The sequence below is a fragment of the Haliotis rubra genome, unplaced genomic scaffold, assembly GCF_003918875.1.
Source record: "Haliotis rubra isolate DU_JTF1 unplaced genomic scaffold, ASM391887v1 Scf71, whole genome shotgun sequence".
Lineage (NCBI taxonomy): Eukaryota > Metazoa > Mollusca > Gastropoda > Lepetellida > Haliotidae > Haliotis > Haliotis rubra.
In genome coordinates this window covers 572900-596613 of record NW_025767424.1, presented here as the reverse complement: position 1 = coordinate 596613, position 23714 = coordinate 572900, and the positions used below count along the sequence as shown (strand labels likewise).

The 23714-nt window shown below is 40.0% G+C and overlaps 1 long non-coding RNA gene across 1 annotated transcript; it reads right to left on the bottom strand.

Moving 5' to 3' along the window:
• Nucleotides 1-103: 103 nt before the first annotated feature.
• Nucleotides 104-12545, bottom strand: LOC124259099. Its single transcript, XR_006893756.1, has 3 exons — nt 12535-12545; nt 3445-3451; nt 104-186 (listed from the first exon to the last, which is right to left on the bottom strand). It is a non-coding gene; the product is annotated as an uncharacterized LOC124259099 (long non-coding RNA).
• Nucleotides 12546-23714: the final 11169 nt, after the last annotated feature.

Below are 23714 nucleotides of genomic sequence, written 5' to 3'. Positions count from 1 at the left end.
CTACATTGGGGGACCTGTTATGCAGCTAACATTCAAGATAATATGTTAGAAAAGGATACATTTAAGGTATGGTTATGGTTAATAACATGTACTGCGTTAAGTCATGATATATTACAGGTGTATGTTGTATAAGTGATACCTTTCTCAGCTTTAGCTACTAATCAGATATTTGCTCTCTTTTTTTGTCTTTCTTCATTCGCCACTTAGTTTCAAGTTTGCTAATATACATCACACATCTGCATAGGTACATATGCGTGTATATACATCCATTTACATATATATACATATACATACACACACACGACACATATACATATTATATATACTTACACACACGCACTCACACTCACACACACACTCACTCACACACGACACACATACATATTATATATACTTACACACACACTCACACACAATTACACACACACGACACATACATATTATATATACTTACACACACACACGCACGCACACACGACACACATACATATTATATATACTTACACACACGCGCACACACTCACACACACGCACGCACGCACACACACACTCTCTCTCACACACGACACACATACATATTATATATACTTACACACACACACACACACACACACACACACACACACACACACTCATACACTTGTATACAAGACACAATGTACATAGGTGGCTGTTTAATACAAGACTTTACCTAAGTTACGTGTTCGTACTTTTTTGCACATATGTTTTCTATATAAATCACATTTTAATCAGTGAATGTGTTTAGTTCTTCTTTTCCAAACAGTACTAATGCGTGAATTATTTATCATTAAAAAGGTAGACAATGTTCGTCATACCTTGGAGTCTTATTATGATCAACTATACAGATAACATCTAATTCATCATGCGATCCATTCATATCAATTCCCGTTATTTTGCCTGTTACGCCCATTGAATCTGTTGCGCGACTGGTTCTTCTTTGGCTTTGATGTTTGATGTATGGTCCAGGAAGCATTGATGTGGCATAGTTGTTGCTAGTTTGAACAATCTATTAGTTTGCTAGTTTGAACAATCTATTATCTTTAAACATTATCATTTTTACATGTTTTCATTATGACGAAAGTTGTGGTTGATTTCTAAGAAAAACGATAGCATGTTGATGTGTATGAAGACTGTAAAACGCAATGTTCAAAACAAACTCCAAGATGAAGATGTATATATTTTCAGAGCGCTTCATCGGATGTGTACACGTTCTGTGACAATAGTGCATTAACTATACTTTCAAGGAACAATACGTTGTGATAGTATGTTGTCCCGCGACAAGAAGATACATACAATATATATGTTTGCGCATAGACATACAATGTGTATGTTTGTATATAGCTATATGCGTAATTGAACAGTTCGTTATAATCATGGGATGCTTTTATCAACCACCATTAAAAACTCTTCTGATAGAAAAGATAACCAATCCTTCAGTTTCCTCATGAAAACCTGTTTGCAACATTGAAATTGTTCGGCCTCACTTCAAACCTCAAAATGGAACAACTTCTTTGACTTTCCATCTTCTCACACACAAGAAGAAGCAAACATTTGCATTAAGCTATATTTGGCAAAAAGTATCTCTGTTTTCTTTGACATATTAATGTTTTAAAACCACACAAAGCGCCCATGGGTTATGTCTGGAGACTATCGGGTCTTGCATCCTCAAGCTAAACCTTGGTATCGTGCTTCTCCCTTCGTGTCTTAGTCGTGGCGTATCTATGGCATTCATGTGCGTGAGATAGCCGTGGATTATATGTTTGCTTAAACAAATATAATTCATAATGGTGAAATAAAAAGGGGTGATTCAAACACTTTCTCTGGTCACAGTCAACAAGCAGGTGTATCATGCATGCATGATTGTGTGTGTATGTATGTGTGTGTGTGTGTAACATAAGACTGCACTGAAGTGTTTACAATTGTGTGAGTGAGTGAGTGAGTTGGGTTTTACCATTCCAGCTATACCACGGCAGGGGCGCCAGACATTGGGCTTCACACATTGTACCCATGTTGGGAATCGAACCCAGGCCTTCCTGGGAAGGAACGCCCACCACCCATATATACGTCATGTAACCAGAGTATCGTTACGTCAGTTTGTGACAACATCATTAATGTGTCACTGTACCTGTGCCCAGATCATGAAAGGAACATCTCTGGTTCTAGCTTCCAAAAGACGCTTTATCTTACGCCGAAATCACAGTCACAATGTGTTAAGCCAATTTCTGATGGCCTTTGTTGTGAGTTTGATTTTTACGCCGCTTTTAGCAATATTCCAGCAACATCACGGCGGGGGACACCAGAAATGGGCTTCACACATTGTACCCATGTGGGGATTCGAACCCGGGTCTTCGGCGTGACTCCTTTGTTGTGATACTGCTGGAATGACGACTGTAAACGATGCAAGTATTCCACTCACTTACAATATCTTGACTTAACATTGCAGCAATATGTTTTCAGAAGCGACTACTTCCCACACCACCAATCACGTCATAAAAAAAGAGAAAATGTTATTTTCCTTCCTTGTCAACGACCGTCTTCAGGTTTGGACGAAATATCACTACGACGTTTTAGAGGATTGCCATGACGAATCTGGAATTTAAACACAAGATTCACCTGGCCCAACGCTGCACACCGAGTAGCAACTGATACCACTAGGCCAAATGAGACACCGGCCTGCGATATGATGTAGCTAATAAATATGACCTTCCATACACACGTCTATGTCATGTGGGCAATCTCCACATTAATCTTAGTCATCATTGCGAAATTGCTTTACCCCTTGCTTTAACAGGAAACCAACCGTGCCTTGGTCCGTCAATATCTTAGCAGCAAAGTCCTAACAAAAACAATCTATTTTTATAGATCGTGACGTGATCCTTTTATGACTGTCAGACGTCAGTAACCCTCTTCACAAAACACAATTGTCTGACACAGCACCATCATAAGGAAGTACCGACCACACCTGCCACTGGTTACACAAGCAGCAGTCAATTCTGATATCAAACACTCGTGAGTGAGGTTAGTTTGACGCCGCACTCAGCAATATTCCAGCTATATGGCGGCAGTCTGTAAATAATCGAGTCTGGATCAGACAATCCAGTGATCAACAGCATGAGCATAGATCTGCGCAATTGGGAACCGATGACATGTGTCAACCTAGTCAGCGAGCCTGACCACCCGATCCCGTTAGTCGCCTCTTACGAAAAGCATGGGTTACTGGTGATCAATTCTAACCCGGACCTTCACGGGTGTAATAAGATAGCAGTTTTCGTCATTAGGGTATATCAAACGAGTGACTGTGTAATATAGATTTGGTGGATGCCTTTTGTCAAAAGTATTTTTATTCTATCAGATTGTGTGAAAGGTTACGTACGTTTCAGTTTTATGGTGCAAAGAAATATCGGGACAATCCGGGACTCGAACACAGTTTCTGGTGCGCCCATGGGACCATCCGCGCCGCTACACGTCTAAAGAACATTCAGAAAGTATTTTATTGCTGTGGAGCACAGTGGTGTAGTGGTTAGCATGCTGGCCTCTCACGCCAAAGGCCCAGGTTCGAATCCCGGTGGACCAAAATTTGTGACCTGGGTCTCATACTGTGTTGTGTCCCTGGGCAAGGCACTTCGTCCACATTGCACTCAGTCCACCCTGCTGTACAATGGGTACCTGAGAAGCGGATGTACGGACCTATACGGTCGCGCTTAGCTCTTAGTAGCAGCTTTGAAAGTACAATTCCGTCAGGGTAATAATGTAACGCCAGAGAACAGCATCGCGTTGGATTCTTGGCGGAAAAATTAGCATTATTATTATTATTATTATTATTATTATTATTATTATAAACCCCATCGTCGTTATAAACCGGAGAAAAGTGGTACAACCTTAATAACCATAATAACGCGTAAATAACACGACGTGATGTAACGGAAATAATGTTCACTTACTCTCTTTTAATTGACCGCCTCCGTGCTGTAGTGGTTAGAGCGTCTGCCCGGAGAGCGGAAGGTCGCGGGTTCGATCCCCGAGCGCGTCATACCAAAAGACGTTAAAATATGGTACTTGTTGGTCCCTGCCTGGCGCTCGGCATTAATGGGTACAACAAGGACTGGTCGGCTCGGAGTCAGTATAATGTGTCTGAGTGGGGTATCCATGGTTCACTGGGGCATGGCATCTCAGTGGGCTAGCACTATAAAACCAGCTTAAGTCTGGGCTAGTACAAGCAGCCGCACATACACACACACACGCATACACGTCGTCATATGAGCGAAATATTCTCAAGCACGACGTTAAATCCAATTTCACCTCACCTCACATCTCTTTTAATTACTGTTCCATAAGGGGCGGTTGGGGTAGCCTAGTGGTTAAAGCGTTTGCATGGGTGTAATATTTGAAGCCAATTTCTGGTGTCCTCCGCCGCCATATTGCTGGAATATTGCAGCCTAATATCATACTCGCTCACTGTTCCATAAGATTAAGATCAGCTCAGATCTAGGTTTCAATATAATCTTCAAAGCTATGATGTAATGGAATATAAGGTCCACTGACTGTCCACAGGCCTCGAGGTCCCGCGTGGCCGAAAGCTCCACGGATGTTGGTTACAGGTCAAAGGGGTCTTAAGGTAATCAGGTGTGTCCATCTGAACCTGTGCTTTGTTTGCAACAACAGTGGATCAACTGTATCCAAACATTCCCTAGAACCCAATCCTTGGTATTAGTCTGACAGTCACCCCTAGCAACGGCATTGTATTGTGAAGGTATATTACCACCCGCACGGAACACCCTCAGACATAGCCAATATTCGACACGGACTCTGACAAATCATCAAAATGGGCGAGTGGTCAAACGGTCTCTTTGGTTGCTTCAATGACTGCGGGTTGTGCATTATAACCTATTTTGTACCCTGCTACACGGCAGGAAAGATTGCAGAGAAGACAGGCGATGACTGTTGTACCTATGGATGTTTAAGCGTCCTGGGACCTATCGGTATCTACACGAGAGCCAAAACCAGGGCCAAAGTCAGGGAAAGCAAAGGAATCGAGGTAAAGTACATGTATAATGCTTCAGACAGACGTTTTGCAACAGTTGCGTTCCTTCATGTTAAATTTCGCTATACAGAAGAGCATTGAAGCTCGTTACACTTAAGTGTCATGTTTATTGTATATAAATCAAATCGATAAATCAGAAACCGATAGATAAGGACAAACTGTATGGATCAATGCCATCTTTATTCAGGCGGATCGATACAGATTCTTGCTTGACAACGATACAAGAATCTGTATCCAAACGTCACATCACCTGAATAAAGAAGTTGTTCATTAATAAAGCTTGTCCTTGTCTGACTCTCTAACTTCTTAAAATGCCACTCAAAGAAGTCATCACAACTCAATAATATACAAGTCAGGGTATGTTATATATGCTATTCACACTTTGCTAAGGTTCAAATCGAAAGGGGCGGTGGGATAGCCTAGTGGTTAAAGCGTTGGCTCGTCACGCCGAATACCCGGGTTCGAATCCCCACATGGGCACAATGTGTGAAGCCCATTTCTGGTGTCCCCCCGCCGTGATGTTGCTGGAATATTGCTAAAAGCGGCGTAAAACCAAACTCAGTCAGTCAGTCAAATCGAAAGATTCAACAGAAAACTGTGATGTGGGGTCAAATTTGGTTTAAATATCTAAGCTTATTGTAAGCATGGTTCCTTGGTTTCAGTGTGTTATTTCATCTTGTAGAACCCATACCTGCTATTGACAGGTGTTGTGTACTTGCCAGTGACTCGTTCCATTATTTGCAAAATGTTTGATTGGTGCCATGAGAGCCATTTTATGGTTACTCATGTATCAAGTTATAAGGTTAAATTATAGTGGCTGTTTGCCTAAAGAATGGTTACCATATTATTATCTATCCAGTTTTAAATGGACACAATTTGAAAGTATACGTCTACGTTTAAGTAAAGTTGTGAATTTTTGTGATCCTTAGCAAAGAGTGAGTAGTATAGTAACATAGTTCTCTTTGAGCGTTGGCATTGCGCTGTCCAAACGAAGTTGTCTGACAAATGCTTATGTACAGAGTACCGAACAATTGTGCTCTATTTCAAACGTTACTGTGATGTCAATCAAACTGTAATAGACATGTTATCAAGGAATATGAGTGTTGACAGGGATGTGGATGTTTAATGACTTCGTTTGTATTTCAGGGCGAGTTCTGCAACGATTGTATCATGCACTGGTTCTGTGGAATCTGTTCACTCATACAGGAAGCTCAGGTAAGAAGGATCATCATCACCATCATCATCATCATCATCACCATCCTCCTCCTCATCATCCACACCCCTAATGTAGCGTTTATTTAATACGAACCTGTTCAAATAGACGGATATTTAGGTAGAATGGCACACATATCGCCCTACCAGGATATAAACAAATATTATAGGATACAACTTTAATAGGGTGTTGACCATCTCAGACACTCTCCGGTGTCTATTTCACGAGAGCGCGCTGAAACGTATATTCATCACCACCCATATGGCAAACCATTTCCCGAAAGGTAACTTTTCACTGGCACAAGTAATTCTTACCACAAAAGGAATTGTTCCTAATCGGTTCTGATACCAGAATCTCAAGAGATTACTGATTATATACCCAGACAAATACGAAGCAAGTTTGTTGTTTTTCTTTAAAAATCCCAACATATTAGTATTTGTGGTGATTGAAAAAGAGATGGTCTTCACTGTTTAAGCGTGTTTTCACATATCAAAATAGTTTATCTCACAGTCCCTGAACCGTATTATTTTCCCTACTGCCCAGCCTTTTCTTTTTTAAAGCAAGTTTTAGATTTCCTCGTGTTCAGGATCCCCGATCTCACTGGGGCTCCTTTTCAATTTAAATAGGATTATTTGTGACTATCAAAATTATATACGCTGTATATTCAGAGACTGAACATAGGTCTAATATCAAACCATACTCATACCAATAATGGTTGTCACCCCCTCCCACCCCAACCCCCCACCCCCTCTCCAATAAAAATTTGAAGGGGGTGACAACCATTATTGGCATGAGTATACTATAGAAATCATTTCGTAATCGAAACAGGGTTTGCGCGTTAAGTACAGTGTATAATTATAACAGTGAAGCAAACACGTTGTGGAGCTCAGCGGTTTCAGTAGGATTAAGTGTATGACCTGGCCGCTGGGATTATCCCAGCTTGTTTCTACACAGCTGAATAGGTCCGGAGTTTCACGTGTTGAAAGATCTTATTCCACTTCCAGCGGTTGTTTGCTAGTTGCTATGACCCCAATTTACAACCACGTCATGCCTCGTACTTATTAGATGGACCTTTTCATTTTTCTGACTAAGGATATTTCCAACACAATTACCATGTCACTGATAAGTACTCTTAAATATTCATAACTGACATCATAAGTATTTTTTGTTCAATAAACCGTTATTGTTATGGTAACGGCAAAGGATGATTGTCAAAGTTTCGAGACAAAATGAGAAATCAGAGCCTTTGAATGGCTCAAGATACTTGTCGAATATGAGTTATAAAAAATAATATTAAAATGAATTTTTAATTTAACAGGAAGTAGACGCTCTAGACCGTGGAAGTCAACAACAGGCGATGGCCCGGCATTAAGCATCCTCCTGTCTTCCACCCGACCGTACGTCCACCCATCCGTCCACTTATGACGTCATCATTGCTACCAGGATATGACTAAAAAGATTGTACCGATATTTTTGTTGTCGAGCACTCGATCCATTCAGCCTTCGTTCAAGGATGAATATCCAGCGCTCGAGAGTCGACATGTCTTGTATCATGACACATTTTGAATTTGTGATGAAGTGTTTTGAATAAAATATTTATTGTTTTATTTATTTGTGTCGAGTATTTCATTCAGGGGTGAGATGCAAATGACATGGAATTCCATTTTTCGAAAATCTTGACAGTTTTGTACAACATTGACATTCAGTAACATGAGTTAGTAAGTGACGGATTGGTCTGGCATGGTAAGTATATTTGGACCAGGTGAACCAGGATATGGGAGTCGAACTACGTTGTCCTAACTACATGTCAAGGAATATAGGATGAGTTACACTATCCATCACCTTTGAAAGCCAATTCCCGGGAGTTTACACTGTTGATTGTAAAAGGATAAGGACCACTCCTGTTACCTAGACAGTCCAATAGTTGCTATGATCAAGAAAACACCCAAAACTTTAATGTCATTTAACCTACAGTGGTGCTATTCAACGATAACTCACTCACTGACTGGTATTCATACTGAATGGTACAGTCTTCCTTGGCCAAGTTCTGGCAATGGCTATCACTCCAACGGCTATCAGCTGATAAAAACATCTCAAGGTCTTTGAATGGCATTTAGAAATGATACACATGAGGAAGAGAGCTTTAATGGGTGTCCACTTCTTTATTTTAAAAAGAAGACAACGTTTCGGAGTATATCCACGTCGTCATATGAGCGAAATCTTCTCAAGCACGACGTTAAACCCAATTTCACCTCACCTCACCTCGGAGTATACCCTTACTCCTTCACCAGGTGAAATGACGTTGTGTTCCTCACAATAAAGAAGCTGACATCCTTAAAATACCATCTCAACTTGAGAACTGAGTACACATTACCACTTCCACAGCTGAAGAGGAGTATTTTCTATATATGATCGTCCTCTGTCGGAATTCGCTCTGGGTGAATAAAACCCTCAGTGCTCAAGTCTCCCCGTACAAGGATTAACATTCCATTGACCCGGCTTATGGTTTCCTGACTCAGTGCCCAAGTACCCAAGAGATCTTGGACCAAACATTAATCAAATCACACGTATTTGTGGAGGGATTTCGGGAGAAAGACGAAGGTCCATTCGACCGAATCAAGCTGACTCAATACACAGTCTCTCAGACAGTGGCGGTTGGGTAGCCTAGTGGTTAAGGCGTTCGCTCGTCTCGCCGAAGGACCGGGTTCCATTCCCCACATGGGTACAATGTGTGAAGCCCATTACTGATGTAATATTGGAATATTGCTAAAAGCGGCGTAATACTAAACTGACTGACTCACTAACTATTCAACGAAAAACAGTATAAATGTTCATAATTATTATTAGTTTAAACCAATATATTTTGAAATTATTCAAGAGGAACTCACAAGTTCTTATTACTTTACGAAATACACAGCAAAAATGTGCAGACATCTTAACCAATTTACTACATTTTGTTTACATAAACAATACCACAATATACACAGTGCAACTTTGTATACATGCAACACAAATAAAAAAATTATAAATACAAGTCACAGAGGCTCTGAGCCTAAGTCCGAGAAACGAGGCGTATTTTGATTGTTTGATCGACATTCTAGAAGTTGTGAGTCAGAAATGAATAAATAAGAAGTTGTCATCAGTAAGGTTGTATGTTTCATTTTTGAGGCGTATTTTACGTGTGCTTCACAAGCCTTGTGCTGACGAAAAAGAGTGTATGGATTAATTTTGAAAAGTGTCTTGCCAGGAGGGCCAGTTAAAACTGTTGCTACCCCACATCATACTTCATTGGCCCTGCAAAATATCAATATCAAAATGCAACAACATGTGCAACGCTATTAACATTTTTTATATACCGATCTATATAATATTTAGATCTACTTACACGGGTGTAATAAGATAGCAGTTTTCGCCATTAGGGTATATCAAACGAGTGACTGTGTAATTTAGATTTGGTGGATGCCTTTTGTCAAAAGTATATTTATTATCAGATTGTGTGAGAGGTTACGTACGTTTCAGTTTTATGGTGCAAAGAAATATCGGGGCAATCGGGGATTCGAACACAGTGTCTGGCGTGCCCATGGGACCATCCGCGCCGCTACACGTCTAAAGAACATTCAGAAAGTGTTTTTTTGCTGTCATTATGTTTATTGCTGTGGAGCACAGTGGTGTAGTGGTTAGCATGCTGGCCTCTCACGCCAAAGGCCCGGGTTCGAATCCCGGTGGAGACACCAAAATTTGTGACCTGGGTCTCATACTGTGTTGTGTCCCTGGGCAAGGCACTTCGTCCATATTGCACTCAGTCCACCAAGCTGTTTAAAATTGGTACCTGAGAAGCGGATGTACGGACCTATACGGTCGCGCTTAGCGCTTAGTAGCAGCTTTGAAAGTACAATTCCGTCAGGGTAATAATGTAACGCCAGAGAACAGCATCGCGTTGGATTCTAGGCGCAAAAATTAGCATTATTATTATTATTATTATTATTATTATTATTATTATTATTATTAAAAACACCATTGTCATTGTGTCGCTTTGGTGTGCCATGAAATTGTTTGTTGGTTCGAAGTCCCACAAATTATCTATTCCCCCATCGTCGTTATAAACCGGAGCAAAGTGGTAAAACCTTAATAACCTTATTAACGCGTACATAACACGACGTGATGTAACGGAAATAATGTTCACTTACTCTCTTTTAATTACTGTTCCATAAGGGGCGGTGGGGTAGCCTAGTGGTTAAAGCGTTTGCATGGGTGTAATATTTGAAGCCAATTTCTGGTGTCCTCCGCCACTATATTGCTGGAATATTGCATCCTAATACCATACTCGCTCACTGTTCCATAAGATTAAGATCAGCTCAGATCTAGGTTTCAATATAATCTTCAAAGCTATGATGTAATGGGATATAAGGTCCACTGACTGTCCACAGGCCTCGAGGGTGTCCTCCCATTACGCAGACAGCCAGTTCGCAGACACCTTAAAACAACAACATTTACGGTTCAGTGAACAGAGTATCTACTACCTGTTACCTACACATTATAATGGAATAGTCCAAATAAAAACACAGGAACAAACTGAAGCTATGTTATATATTTTGAAAGATGGACGAAAAGAGAGTAATTTAAATTTTTATTGTTTTATTACTGCAATATAAAAACAGTTTATTTTCATAAACCTTTCGGTTTAACCTTCTAGTCTAACGGGAGTCGGCATCATCATATTGAAAACATTAGCTTAGCTATTGGAAATTGCGACACTGTTGTATCATATAAATCAAATGGACAAATGTGAACCTAAATATTATTCATATGGAATAAAGAAGTTATATGTTTTGCACACAATATTAAGATACATGACACGTGCACTTAATTACGATTTGTTTAGGATAAATATTTGAAATATGACACATCATGTCAATGTGGGCATGGATGTGAGAATGTTTTTCATTACTTCCTTGAATGTCCATTGTATACTACTCAAAGACACAAACTGTTACAATCTTTAGAAAGTATTGTTAAAATTAAAACACTGATTAGTATTAATCGTATCTTACATGGCAATGCAGGTGTCTCATTTACTGCAAATCAGAATGTTTTCAAATATGTACATATCTATATCTCTCCAACAAAACGTTTTCTCAGTTAACTTCTGTTGTACATATGCTACTATTGGAAGGGGTCTTTTCTATCAATAAACACAATCAAACCTCTCAATGGCAAAGCTGTTTTTATATTTGATAGTAATTTATAGTAAAATCAATTTGAGAAGACAAATCATTTATCACAACAAAGTTCTATTTACCCACAATCAAACTTCTCAGTAACGAACCTGTTCCATGCTCACCCTGATCGACTCACTACACAGTGGACTGTTCCATTATACCCGTAGGTGTTACCCTAATTAACCTTCCAGTTCAGTGTCTGTCAACTGGGTGTCTGTCAATTGGGAGATAACCGCCTCGAGGTCCCGCGTGGCCGAAAGCTCCACGGATGTTGGTTACAGGTCAAAGGGGTCTTAAGGTAATCAGGTGTGTCCATCTGAACCTGTGCTTTGTTTGCAACAACAGTCGAACAACTGTATCCAAACATTCCCTAGAACCCAATCCTTGGTATTAGTCTGACAGTCACCCCTAGCAACGGCATTGTATTGTGAAGGTATATTACCACCCGCACGGAACACCCTCAGACATAGCCAGTATTCGACACGGACTCTGACAAATCATCAAAATGGGCGAGTGGTCAAACGGTCTCTTTGGTTGCTTCAATGACTGCGGGTTGTGCATTATAACCTATTTTGTACCCTGCTACACGGCAGGAAAGATTGCAGAGAAGACAGGCGATGACTGTTGTACCTATGGATGTTTAAGCGTCCTGGGACCTATCGGTATCTACACGAGAGCCAAAACCAGGGCCAAAGTCAGGGAAAGCAAAGGAATCGAGGTAAAGTACATGTATAATGCTTCAGACAGACGTTTTGCAGCAGCTGCGTTCCTTCATGTTCAATTTCGCTATACAGAAGAGCATTAAAGCTCGTTACACTTAAGTGTCATGTTTATTGTATATAAATCAAATCGATAAATCAGAAACCAGTAGATAAGGACAAACTGTATGGATCAATACCATCTTTATTCAGGCGGATCGATACAGATTCTTGCTTGACAACGATACAAGAATCGTTTGACAACGATACAAGAATCTGTATTCTTGCTTGACAACGATATAAGATTCTGTATCGAAACGTCACAGATTCTTGCTTGACAACGATACAAGATTCTGTATCCAAACGTTACATCACCTGAATAAAGAAGTTGTTCATTAATAAAGTTTGTCCGTATCTGACTCTCCAACTTCTTAAAATGCCACTCAAAGAAGTCATCAGAAATCAATATACAAGTCAGGGTATGTTATATATACTATTCACACTTTGCTAAGGTTTAAATCGAAAGACTCAACAGAAAACTGTGATGTGGGGTCAAATTTGGTTTAAATATCTAAGCTTATTGTAAGCATGGATCCTTGGTTTCAGTATGTCATTTCATCTTTTGGAACCCATACCTGCTATTGACAGGTGTTGTGTACTTGCCAGTGACTCGTTCCATGATTTGCAAAATGTTTGATTGGTGCCATGAAAGCCATTTTATGGTTACTCATGTATCAAGTGTATAAGGTTAAATTATAGTGGCTGTTTGCCTAAAGAGGGGTTACCATATTATTATCTATCCAGTTTTAAATGGACACAATTTGAAAGTATACATCTACGTTTAAGTGAAGTTGTGAATTTTTGTGATCCTTAGCAAACAGTGAGTAGAATAGTAACATAGTTCTCTTTGAGCGTTGTTTTTGCGCTGTCCAAACGATGTTGTCTGACAAATGCTTATGTACAGACTACCGAACAATTGTGCTCTATTTCAAACGTTACTGTGATGTCAATCAAACTGTAATAGACATGTTATCAAGGAATATGAGTGTTGACAGGATGTGGATGTTTAATGACTTCGTTTGTATTTCAGGGCGAGTTCTGCAACGATTGTATCATGCACTGGTTCTGTGGAATCTGCTCACTCATACAGGAAGCTCAGGTAAGAAGGATCATCATCACCATCATCATCATCATCATCATCATCACTATCACCACCATCATCATCACCATCCTCCTCATCATCATCCACACCCCTAATGTAGCGTTTATTTAATACGAACCTGTTCAAATAGACGGATATTTAGGTAGAATGGCACACATATCGCCCTACCAGGATATAAACAAATATTATAGGATACAACTTTAATAGGGTGTTGACCATCTCAGACACTCTCCGGTGTCTATTTCACGAGAGCGCGCTGAAACGTATATTCATCACCACCCATATGGCAAACCATTTCCCGAAAGGTAACTTTTCACTGGCACAAGTAATTCTTACCACAAAAGGAATTGTTCCTAATCGGTTCTGATACCAGAACCTCAAGAGATTACTGATTATATACCCCAGACAAATACAAAGCAAGTTTGTTGTTTTTCTTTAAAAATCCCAACATATTAGTATTTGTGGTGTCTGAAAAAGAGATGGTCTTCACTGGTTAAGCGTGTTTTCACATATCAAAATAGTTTATCTGACAGTCCCTGAACCGTATTATTTTCACTACTGCCCAGCCTTTTCTTTTTTAAAGCAAGTTTTAGATTTCCTCGTGTTCAGGATCCCCGATCTCACTGGGGCTCCTTTTCAATTTAAATAGGATTATTTGTGACTATCAAAATTATATACGCTGTATATTCAGAGACTGAACATAGGTCTAATATCAAACTATACTAATGCCAATAATGGTTGTCACCCCCTCCCCACCCCCAACCCCACACACCCCACACCCCCTCTCCGGTAAAAAATTGAAGGGGGTGACAACCATTATTGGCATGAGTATACTATAGAAATCATTTCGTAATCGAAACAGGGTTTGCGCGTTAAGTACAGTGTATAATTTCTCATTTGAACCACAATGAAGTAAACACGTTGTGGAGCTCTGCAGTTTCAGTAGGATTAAGTGTATGACCTGGCCGCTGGGATTATCCCAGCTTGTTTCCACACAGCTGAATAGGTCCGGAGTTTCACGTGTTGAAAGAACTTATTCCACTTCCAGCGGTTGTTTGCTAGTTGCTATGACCTCCATTTACAACCATGTCATGCCTCGTGCTTATTAGATGGACCTTTTCATATTTTCTGACTAAGGATATTTCCAACACAATTACCATGTCACTAATAAGTACTCTTAAATATTCATAACTGACATCATAAGTATTTTTTGTTCAATAAACCGTTATTGTTATGGTAACGGCTAAGGATGATTGTCAAAGTTTCGAGACAAAATCAGAAATCAGAGCCTTTGATTGGCTCAAAATACTTGTCAATTATGATTTAAAATTTTAAATATTAAAATGAATTTTTAATTTAACAGGAAGTAGACGCTCTAGACCGTGGAAGTCAACAACAGGCGATGGCCCGGCATTAAGCATCCTCCTGTCTTCCACCCGACCGTACGTCCACCACTCCGTCCACTTATGACGTCATCATTGCTACCAGGATATGACTTAAAGATTGTACCGATGTTTTTGTTGTCGAGCACTCGATCCATTCAGCCTTCGTTCAAGGATGAATATCCAGCGCTCGAAAGTCGACATGTCTTGTATCATGACACATTTTGAATTTGTGATGAAGTGTTTTGAATAAAATATTTATTGTTTTATTTATTTGTGTCGAGTATTTCATTCAGGGGTGAGATGCAAATGACATGGAATTCCATTTTTCGAAAATCTTGACAGTTTTGTACAATATTGACATTCTGTAACATGAGTTAGTAAGTGACGGAGTGGTCTGGCATGGTAAGTATATTTGGACCAGGTGAACCAGGATATGGGAGTCGAACTACGTTGTCCTAACTACATGTCAAGGAATATAGGATGTGTTACACTATCCATCACCGTTGAAAGCCAATTCCCGGGAGTTTACACTGTTGATTGTAAAAGGATAAGGACCACTCCTGTTACCTAGACAGTCCAATAGTTGCTATGATAAAGAAAACACCCAAAACTTTAATGTAATTAAACCTACAGTGATGCTATTCAACGATAACTCACTCACTGGCTGGTATTCATACTGAATGGTACAGTCTTCCTTGGCCAAGTTCTGGCAATGGCTATCACTCCAATGGCTATCAGCTGATGAAAACATCTCAAGGTCTTTGAATGGCATTTAGACGTGATACACATAAGGAAGAGAGCTTTAATGGGTGTCCACTTTTTTATTATGAGGAACACAACGTTTCGGAGTATATCCACGTCGTCATGTGAGCGAAATCTTCTCAAGCACGACGTTAAACCCAATTTCACCTCACCTCACCTCGGAGTATATCCTTACTCCTTTACCAGGTGAAATGACGTTGTGTTCCTCACAATAAAGAAGTTGACATCCATAAAAAAACCCATCTCAACTTGAGAACTGAGTACACATTACCACTTCCACAGCTGAAGAGGAGTATTTTCTATATATGATCGTCCTCTGTCGGAATTCGCTCTGGGTGAATAAAACCCTCACTGCTCAAGTCTCCCCGTACAAGGATTAACATTCCATTGACCCGGCTTATGGTCTCCTGACTCAGTGCCCAAGTACCCAAGAGATATTGGACCAAACATTAATCAAATCACACGTATTTGTGGAGGGATTTCGGGAGAAAGTCGAAGGTCCATTCGACCGAATCAAGCTGACTCAATACACAGTCTCTCAGACAGGGGCGGTGGGGTAGCCTAGTAGTTAAGGGGTTCGCTCGTCTCGCCGAAGGACCGGGTTCCATTCCCCACATGGGTACAATGTGTGAAGCCCATTACTGATGTAATATTGGAATATTGCAAAAAGCGGCGTAATAGTAAACTGACTCACTCACTCACTAACTATTCAACGAAAAACATTATAAATGTTCATAATTATTATTAGTTTAAACCAATATATTTTTAAATTATTCAAGAGGAACTAACAAGTTTTTATTACTTTACGAAATACACAACAAAAATGTGCGGACATCTTAACCAATTTACTACATTCTAGTAATCTTTTGTTTACATAGACAATTATATACAGTGCAACTTTGTATACATGCAACACACAATGACAGTATAAAAACAAGTCACACAGGCTCCGAGTCTAAGTCCGAGAAACGAGGCGTATTTTGATTGTTTGATCGACATTCTAGAAGTTGGTGAGTCAAAAATGAATAAATAAGAAGTTGTCATCAGTAAGGTTGTATGTCTCATTTTTTGAGGCGTATTTTACGTGTGCTTCACAAGCCTTGTGCTGACGAGACAGATACACACAAAACAGTGTATGAATTAATTTTGAAAAGTCACTTGCCAGGAGGGCCAGTTAAGTAAAAATGTTGCTACCCCACATCATACTTCAATGGCCCTGCAAAATATCAATATCAAAATGCAACAACATGTCCAACGCTATTATATAGCGATCTATATAATATTTCGAACGCTGCACACAACAAGCACAGACACCATTTATCTATTATTCCTTTCTACAGAATCAACACAATTACAATCCCCATGGGATGAAATTGGTCTACAATTTCACGCTAAGTAGATTATTAAAACATTTAAGCAATTCATGACCTTTTCGGAGTAGTGGTAAGTAGAGAGAGTTATCTCCCTTCGATCAGTACGTTCAGTCATCGGCAATGGATACTACCTGTCTAGTAATTATACAAAATATATCAGTGTGGAACAAGAGAGAAAAGTATCATAGAAAAGAAAAAGAACAAGGATATATGATGGCGTTGTATCTGTACTAAGTGTTGGGAAATGTATGAGGTGCTATAATATGTGAAATATACAATACCATTTTAGAAAAGTGGTCAAATGTTATATTTGGGATTACACTTTCTTAGTAAAGTACAGATTCTAGTACGTTTTGGGTTGAGTCCCATCCGGGATTTGAACCCACATCCTCAGAGACAGGCACCTAATCACCAGCAAACAAAGTCAGACGCCTAGACAGCTCAGCCACCGCGACTTCCACAAATATGGAAGTTGGACAACTGGTAGTCTAGACTGCGGACTTTGTGTACCCCTCTGATAAGTGTTAATTGGCACGGCTCCCACGGCCGAAAGCTATGAAATACACTATGCCATTTTAGAAAGTGGTCAAATGTAACATATGTTATATTTGGGATTATAAGTTGGACAACACTATGCCATTTTAGAAAGTGGTCAAATGTAACATATGTTATATTTGGGATTACACTTTCTTAGTAAAGTACAGATTCTAGTACTAGTGCTAGTGCTACAATATGGCCTCTAACAGTAGGTGGGCGGTGGGGTAGCCTAGTGGTTAAAGCGTTGGCTCGTCACGCCGAAGACCCGGGTTCGAATCCCCACATGAGTACATTGTGTGAAGCCCATTTCTGGTGTCCCCCGCCGTGATGTTGCTGGAATATTGCTAAAAGCGGCGTAAAACCAAACTCACTCACTCACTCACTCTAACAGTAGGACCAACGTGGTTTTCTTTTTTATACCTCTTTAGTAATGAGTCTGTAAAGGTGAGTGAGTGAATAAGTGAGTGGGTTGAGTGAGTTTGTTGTAAGTCACTTTGAAAACAGTAATTGAGCCTGTTAGCATAATGCGGGATAGAAACCCGAAGTAAGGCAGGTCTTGAACGTTTCCAGAAACTCAAGAATACAGGTATGTTGCTGACAAACCTAGCACCATAATCAATGCGAACCCCCAACCATAGGATTTTGGCACACTGAGTGACGCACTCTCTGTACAGACTCCGGTAGTCTGTCTCGCAGTCCTTGAACCACATTATTTTCTTTACTACCTAGCCCTCCCTACAATGCCAAAGCCCAAAATGAAGCAAGACTACAGTCCGTTTGAGTCAGAAACGGACCGATGAATTGCAAATTTTATCATTGTACAAAATCGCCACATAAATAGAAATAGTACACATGTTTATCATTTACTAATACCCAACAGCTTTATATATTTGATAATTTTCCGGACTCCAACAAAAAAGTTCTTTAAGAAACTATCATTAAAATTTTGACACAATTCACTATTTGTTACGAGGGAGGAGTGCAGAGAAAGGGACAGCCAGGTGTTAGAGAAGCACGTGCACAAGTGCCCACCAAGTTATTGATTCATTAGCCTGTGCTGTGCCGTCTCCATCCTTTCTCGCACACCTGGCTGTCCCTTTCTCTGCACTCCTCCCTCGTAACAAATAGTGAACTGTGTCAAAATTTTAATGATAGTTTCTTAAAGAACTTTTTTGGTGGAGTCCGGAAAATTATCAAATATATAAAGCTGTTGGGTATTAGTAAATGATAAAAATGTGTACTATTTCTATTTATGTGGCAATTTTGTACAATGATAAAATTTGCAATTCATCGGTCCGTTTCTGGCTCAAACGGACTGTAGATTTCCTCAGGTTTGAATTTCCCATCTGAATGTAAATGGGTTTATTTCGTACCATCCAAATTATATATATTCAGAGACCAAGCGTTAGTCTAAGACTCCGGGACCGCCTCCGTGGTGTAGTGGTTTGGACGTCCGCCCCAACGAAGGTCGCGGGTTCGATCCCCGACCGCGTCATACCAAAAGACGTTAAAATATGGTACTTGATGGTCCCTGCCTGGCGCTCGGCATTAATGGGTACAACAAGGACTGGTCGGCTCGGAGTTAGTATAATGTGTCTGAGTGGGGTATTCATGCTTCACTGCGGCATGGTATCTCAGTGGGCTAGCACTATAAAACCAGCTTAAGTCTGGGCTAGTACAAGCAGCCACACATACACACGCATACACGTCGTCATATGAGCGAAATATTCTTAAGTATGACGTTGAGGCCATTTTACCTCGGCTTTAAGACTCCGGCGGCTTTGCCGACCGTGCACGACCACTCTGGCATATCGCTCGAGATAGAGTTATGTCCCTTCCACCATCGTCCCGGTAAGCCGACCACGTTTGAATCACTCCGTCACAAATATGTTGATGTACAGTTAGAGGAACATCTTACAATGTTTGTGGAAATACTTGAGGTTCAAGTAATCAATCCTGTAAAATACATGTTATCAGGGGATGAAGTCAGTATACAGGTGTACTATAACCCGTGACAGTCGGGAGGGAACTCGACATTTGTCTCCATATTCATATTTTCAATGGCTGAAGTTTAAAATGTTCCGTATTAGACAGTACACAATATTGGCGATGGCCCATCAGAAAATGGTCGTGTTTTCGTCTCTTCATTGCCCCTTTGCTCGGATATACGTGTATGTTTGGTATCACAATGCAGAAAAACACATGCAAAATGAACCATCCTTCATTGTTTTAATCACGGTTTAATTATAGGCTTTTCGAAGCAAAAACCTCTAAGTGAAATTAAACACCGTCATCAGCTTCTCAAAACATACTTCCTTCTGTTTTAAATATTCTATTTACTTAACTGCGAAGTGCGGCTTCATATGGAAATAATTAGAGGCAGTGAAAACACCCTGTGTCAACATCTCAAGGATTCGCGGTTTTCATCTGAATTCATCTTTGTTTAAACGTGAGTGTTGACAATTATAATTAGCTACATAAACACCAGACAATGGTTGCAGTGTGATCTCGTGACAGTGTATTTATGTATAAGACAAAATATAATGGGTGTCAACTTCTGTTTTGAAATTATAATTGTCATAAAGAAGAAGTTGGCATCATAATATTTTGTCTTATCTTGAAAACCAACGCCTTTATGCCTCTCAAGAACCTTACTGACTGACTGAGTATGGTTTTACGCCGTTTTTAGCAATATTCCAGCAATATCACGGCGGGGGACAGCAGAAATGGTCTTCACAAATTGTACTCATGTGGGCAATCGAACCCGGGCCTTCGGCGTGACGAGCGAACGCTTTAGTCACTAGGCTACCCCACCGCCCCTCAAGAACCTTAATACGATACATGTGTCACCTCATGCACTGTAGATATAGTGGGTGAGTATGGTTTTACGCCGCGTTTTAGCAATATTCCAGCAATATCATGGCAGCAGACACTAGAACTGGGATTCACACATTGTACCCATGTGGGGAATCGAACTTGAGTCTTAGGCGTGACGAGTGAACGCTTTAACCCCTAGGCTACCTCAAAGCCCCTACACTGTATATGTAACAACTGGAGCACAACAAAGAGGATCATTAAACATATTTTCGAGGAGACATGGAGCTAACAGAACTCTGTTCATGTAAGAGTAAAACGTATTTAGATCAAGGTATATAATGTTGTTATTCTGTATCGGAAACTTGTAATGGATACGCAATCAGACCAGTGTGGGTGAATGATGTTTTACGCCGCGAAGCTTAATACTACTCCTATGTCCGTATTAGTAGTGAGTGAGTTTAGTTTTACGCCGCACTCAGCAATGTCCGTATTAGTAAGACTAAGGACACGATACCATTCCTGGTGTCCCCCGCCGTAATATTGCTACAAGCGGCGTAAAACAACTCTCACTCAATTCTGACCAGCTGTCTTCACGCGGTCTATCACGCAGTACAAAGGGAGGTAAGTGTCCATATAAGTCCACTATCCCCTGCCCGCTTAACACCATATCGAACGTCCACGTTGGCAGTATATAAGCTGTCGGTATGCATTTCACTTTAATCAAGATTCGTGATGTACTGAAAACAGTGAATTTTACAGAGATTAGGATAAATAATACCATGCAATGAGTCTTTTAAGATGGCTGTCTGACAGAGATTATTTTTCAAGACGTTTAATACGTATAATATCCTCCAAAGGATTTTTAATGAAATTAATACGTTCAAAGGGATGTCTATCAAGCTAAATAACTTTATCTGTTATTCTAAAGTGCTGATCCCTCGCGACGCCATGTTGCCAAGGTGACCCTAGCGACGTTGAATAAGGATGAATTAAGCCCCCTTGATGAACGAATATAAAAGATTAATTCCACTGGTAAATCCCCTAGCTGTAACGTATACACGGTACGGTGACAGAGACAGTCACTTGTGACTTCCCCCTGTCTTTACAGCGTCAGGGGATATCAGAAGCGTCGACGGGCACGCTAAATCGTATCCGTTACGTCACGCTACAATGGCGGCTAGTCATGGCGGCATGTTTACGACAACACGTGCTGGGGTTTACAGGTCACATGATAAGGGTAGCCATTGTTTCGCGGGTGTACGTTTCAAAAGCGTAACTGGTTGGAAAATCTCTCCTTTCGACTAATGTTCGTCTAAGGAAATTTAAGATTTTGAATTGATTTGAATATAACGCCATGATTAGCTTTGGTCAGTCTGTTTCGACTTGTTCTGACAAATCCCGTGGTTAATGAGAGTAATGGCACACCAGAATGGAAGCTAGTTTCATTACCCCCGCCTCATCTATGTGACAGACAGGGTAATTTAAGGTGTAGACAGACACACTTAGGGGTTAAGGTGTAGAAACACGCGCGGGGTGGACTTGGGTATGGGTGGTGGACAGGGCTGAAAAATGACTGGACGGCTTGACATAAATCTTGTTGCTGGTCACTCAAAGGTCACAACTACGAAGGGACATATGTAGAACTAAAGTTATCCAACGAATATGATGGAACCGTATCTTAAATAAATTTTGAGATATTTATTGACCATTTGCAAAAATGCAAGATGGATGTCGGACGTCACGTGACCTGACCACCCAAGCTCCTTACAGGAGTAAAATCAAATTATGTACAGATCCCTTGTAGCGAGTATAAATTCCTTTTACCATAGGGCGTGGCATAGTTATGCAAATGTCCTTTTTCTGCCAGTGTGTATTCGGTAATAAATGATCAGAATACTTTAAAACATGGGAGTTCCCTTGGGAACTTGTCTAATGTTGGGTAAAACGTCGTAGGTCGACATTTTGCATACTTCTTTGTATCTGTGTATTCTCAGGTTGAGGGTATCGCGGTTGTTTTCAAACGAAAATTTGCAATATCAGTTTAAATAAGCTTTAATCTTTACTATGGGTACATCGGTTTAGGATATAACTATTTTAAGCCTGCGTATAATGTATTTTTAACCAATCTGCATATTCAAATTACTGTATTGACATTAAAATTTTTTGTTTCATATTCTTGTAATTGAGCTAACTATACCAATCATTGGATAACAAGAATGATCTAAATAACGACAAAAAGGAACGTTTTGTGGCATAAAACTCGTAAGTCAGACACTGGCTATTTAAAACGCAAAAGTGACGTGGCAGTATAAATCTTTCTCACATCCTTGTTCGTCAGCATCAGTAACGTACCCTTCGATATATGAAATATTCTGGACCTTACTGTAAGTCATTCGTGTAGCTACACAATCTAAAATTTTGTTTAGATATTTAACAGCAGCAAATACCTTTCTAAAGCTAGTTTTACAGACAGACAGACAAAATAGTTTATTTATGTGTCACGTGAATGTACATGTCAAAAATAGCAACGGTAAAAAGACATAGAAAAATACAGACACCAGGCCAGATGGCCAATGAGACACACTAGACAATATGTGCATAAAATGTATAAAATATAAGATTAAAACATTAAGGAGTATCACACATATGAAAGACCTAAGGAAAAATAAAAAAAAAAAAAAAAAAAAAATAAATAAAAAAAAAAAAAAAAACTCAAAAACATTACTCTCACAGAGATAAGCGTCCTTGAATGTCCCCTTGACTGAACGTGAAACATATTATTAGGGATCAAGTAAAGGTGTTATGCACCTGCATAATGAACACAGTGATGTTCGAGAGTTCAAGCTTGTTCGGGGAATTACTTGGGTTCAGGGTTTCAGAGATCGGGCTACTAACTGTGAAGAGTTTAAGATTAACGTGGGTTTCACTGAAGAGTTTATCCAGAATCTTTCACATGGGCACTATCTTTTAACAGCACACTACTAACTGAAGAGTTTAAGATTGAGGGAGTCCACTGAATCGGTTTACAGGGGGGTTAACATGGGTTAACATAGGGTTTCACTACTAACTGAAGAGTTTAAGATTGAGGGAGTCCACTGAATCGGTTTACAGGGGATCGGGTTAACATGGGTTTCACTATCTAGAACTTTAACAGCACACTACTAACTGAAGTGTTCGAGATTTATTTCCAGTCCACTGAATAATTTGAGTTACTGGGGTTCCAGTTAACGAGGCACACGCTGATGGGTGAGATGGGTGAGTTCGGTGATAGGTGAGATGGTAAACGAATCTACTTAAAAGCCACAGGTCTACACTTCCGTCATGTTCAGGGCGTTCCCACGAAAGGCAGTGTTAGTCAGCGTAGATTTAAATATTCTCCCAGCACAATGTGCATATATGTAGTGCATTTGCCTGTTTAGGCAAGCTTATGGGATTAGCGTCAGGCCTTTCACGGATTTATCGTTGGATAAATTTGTGTTTTATAGT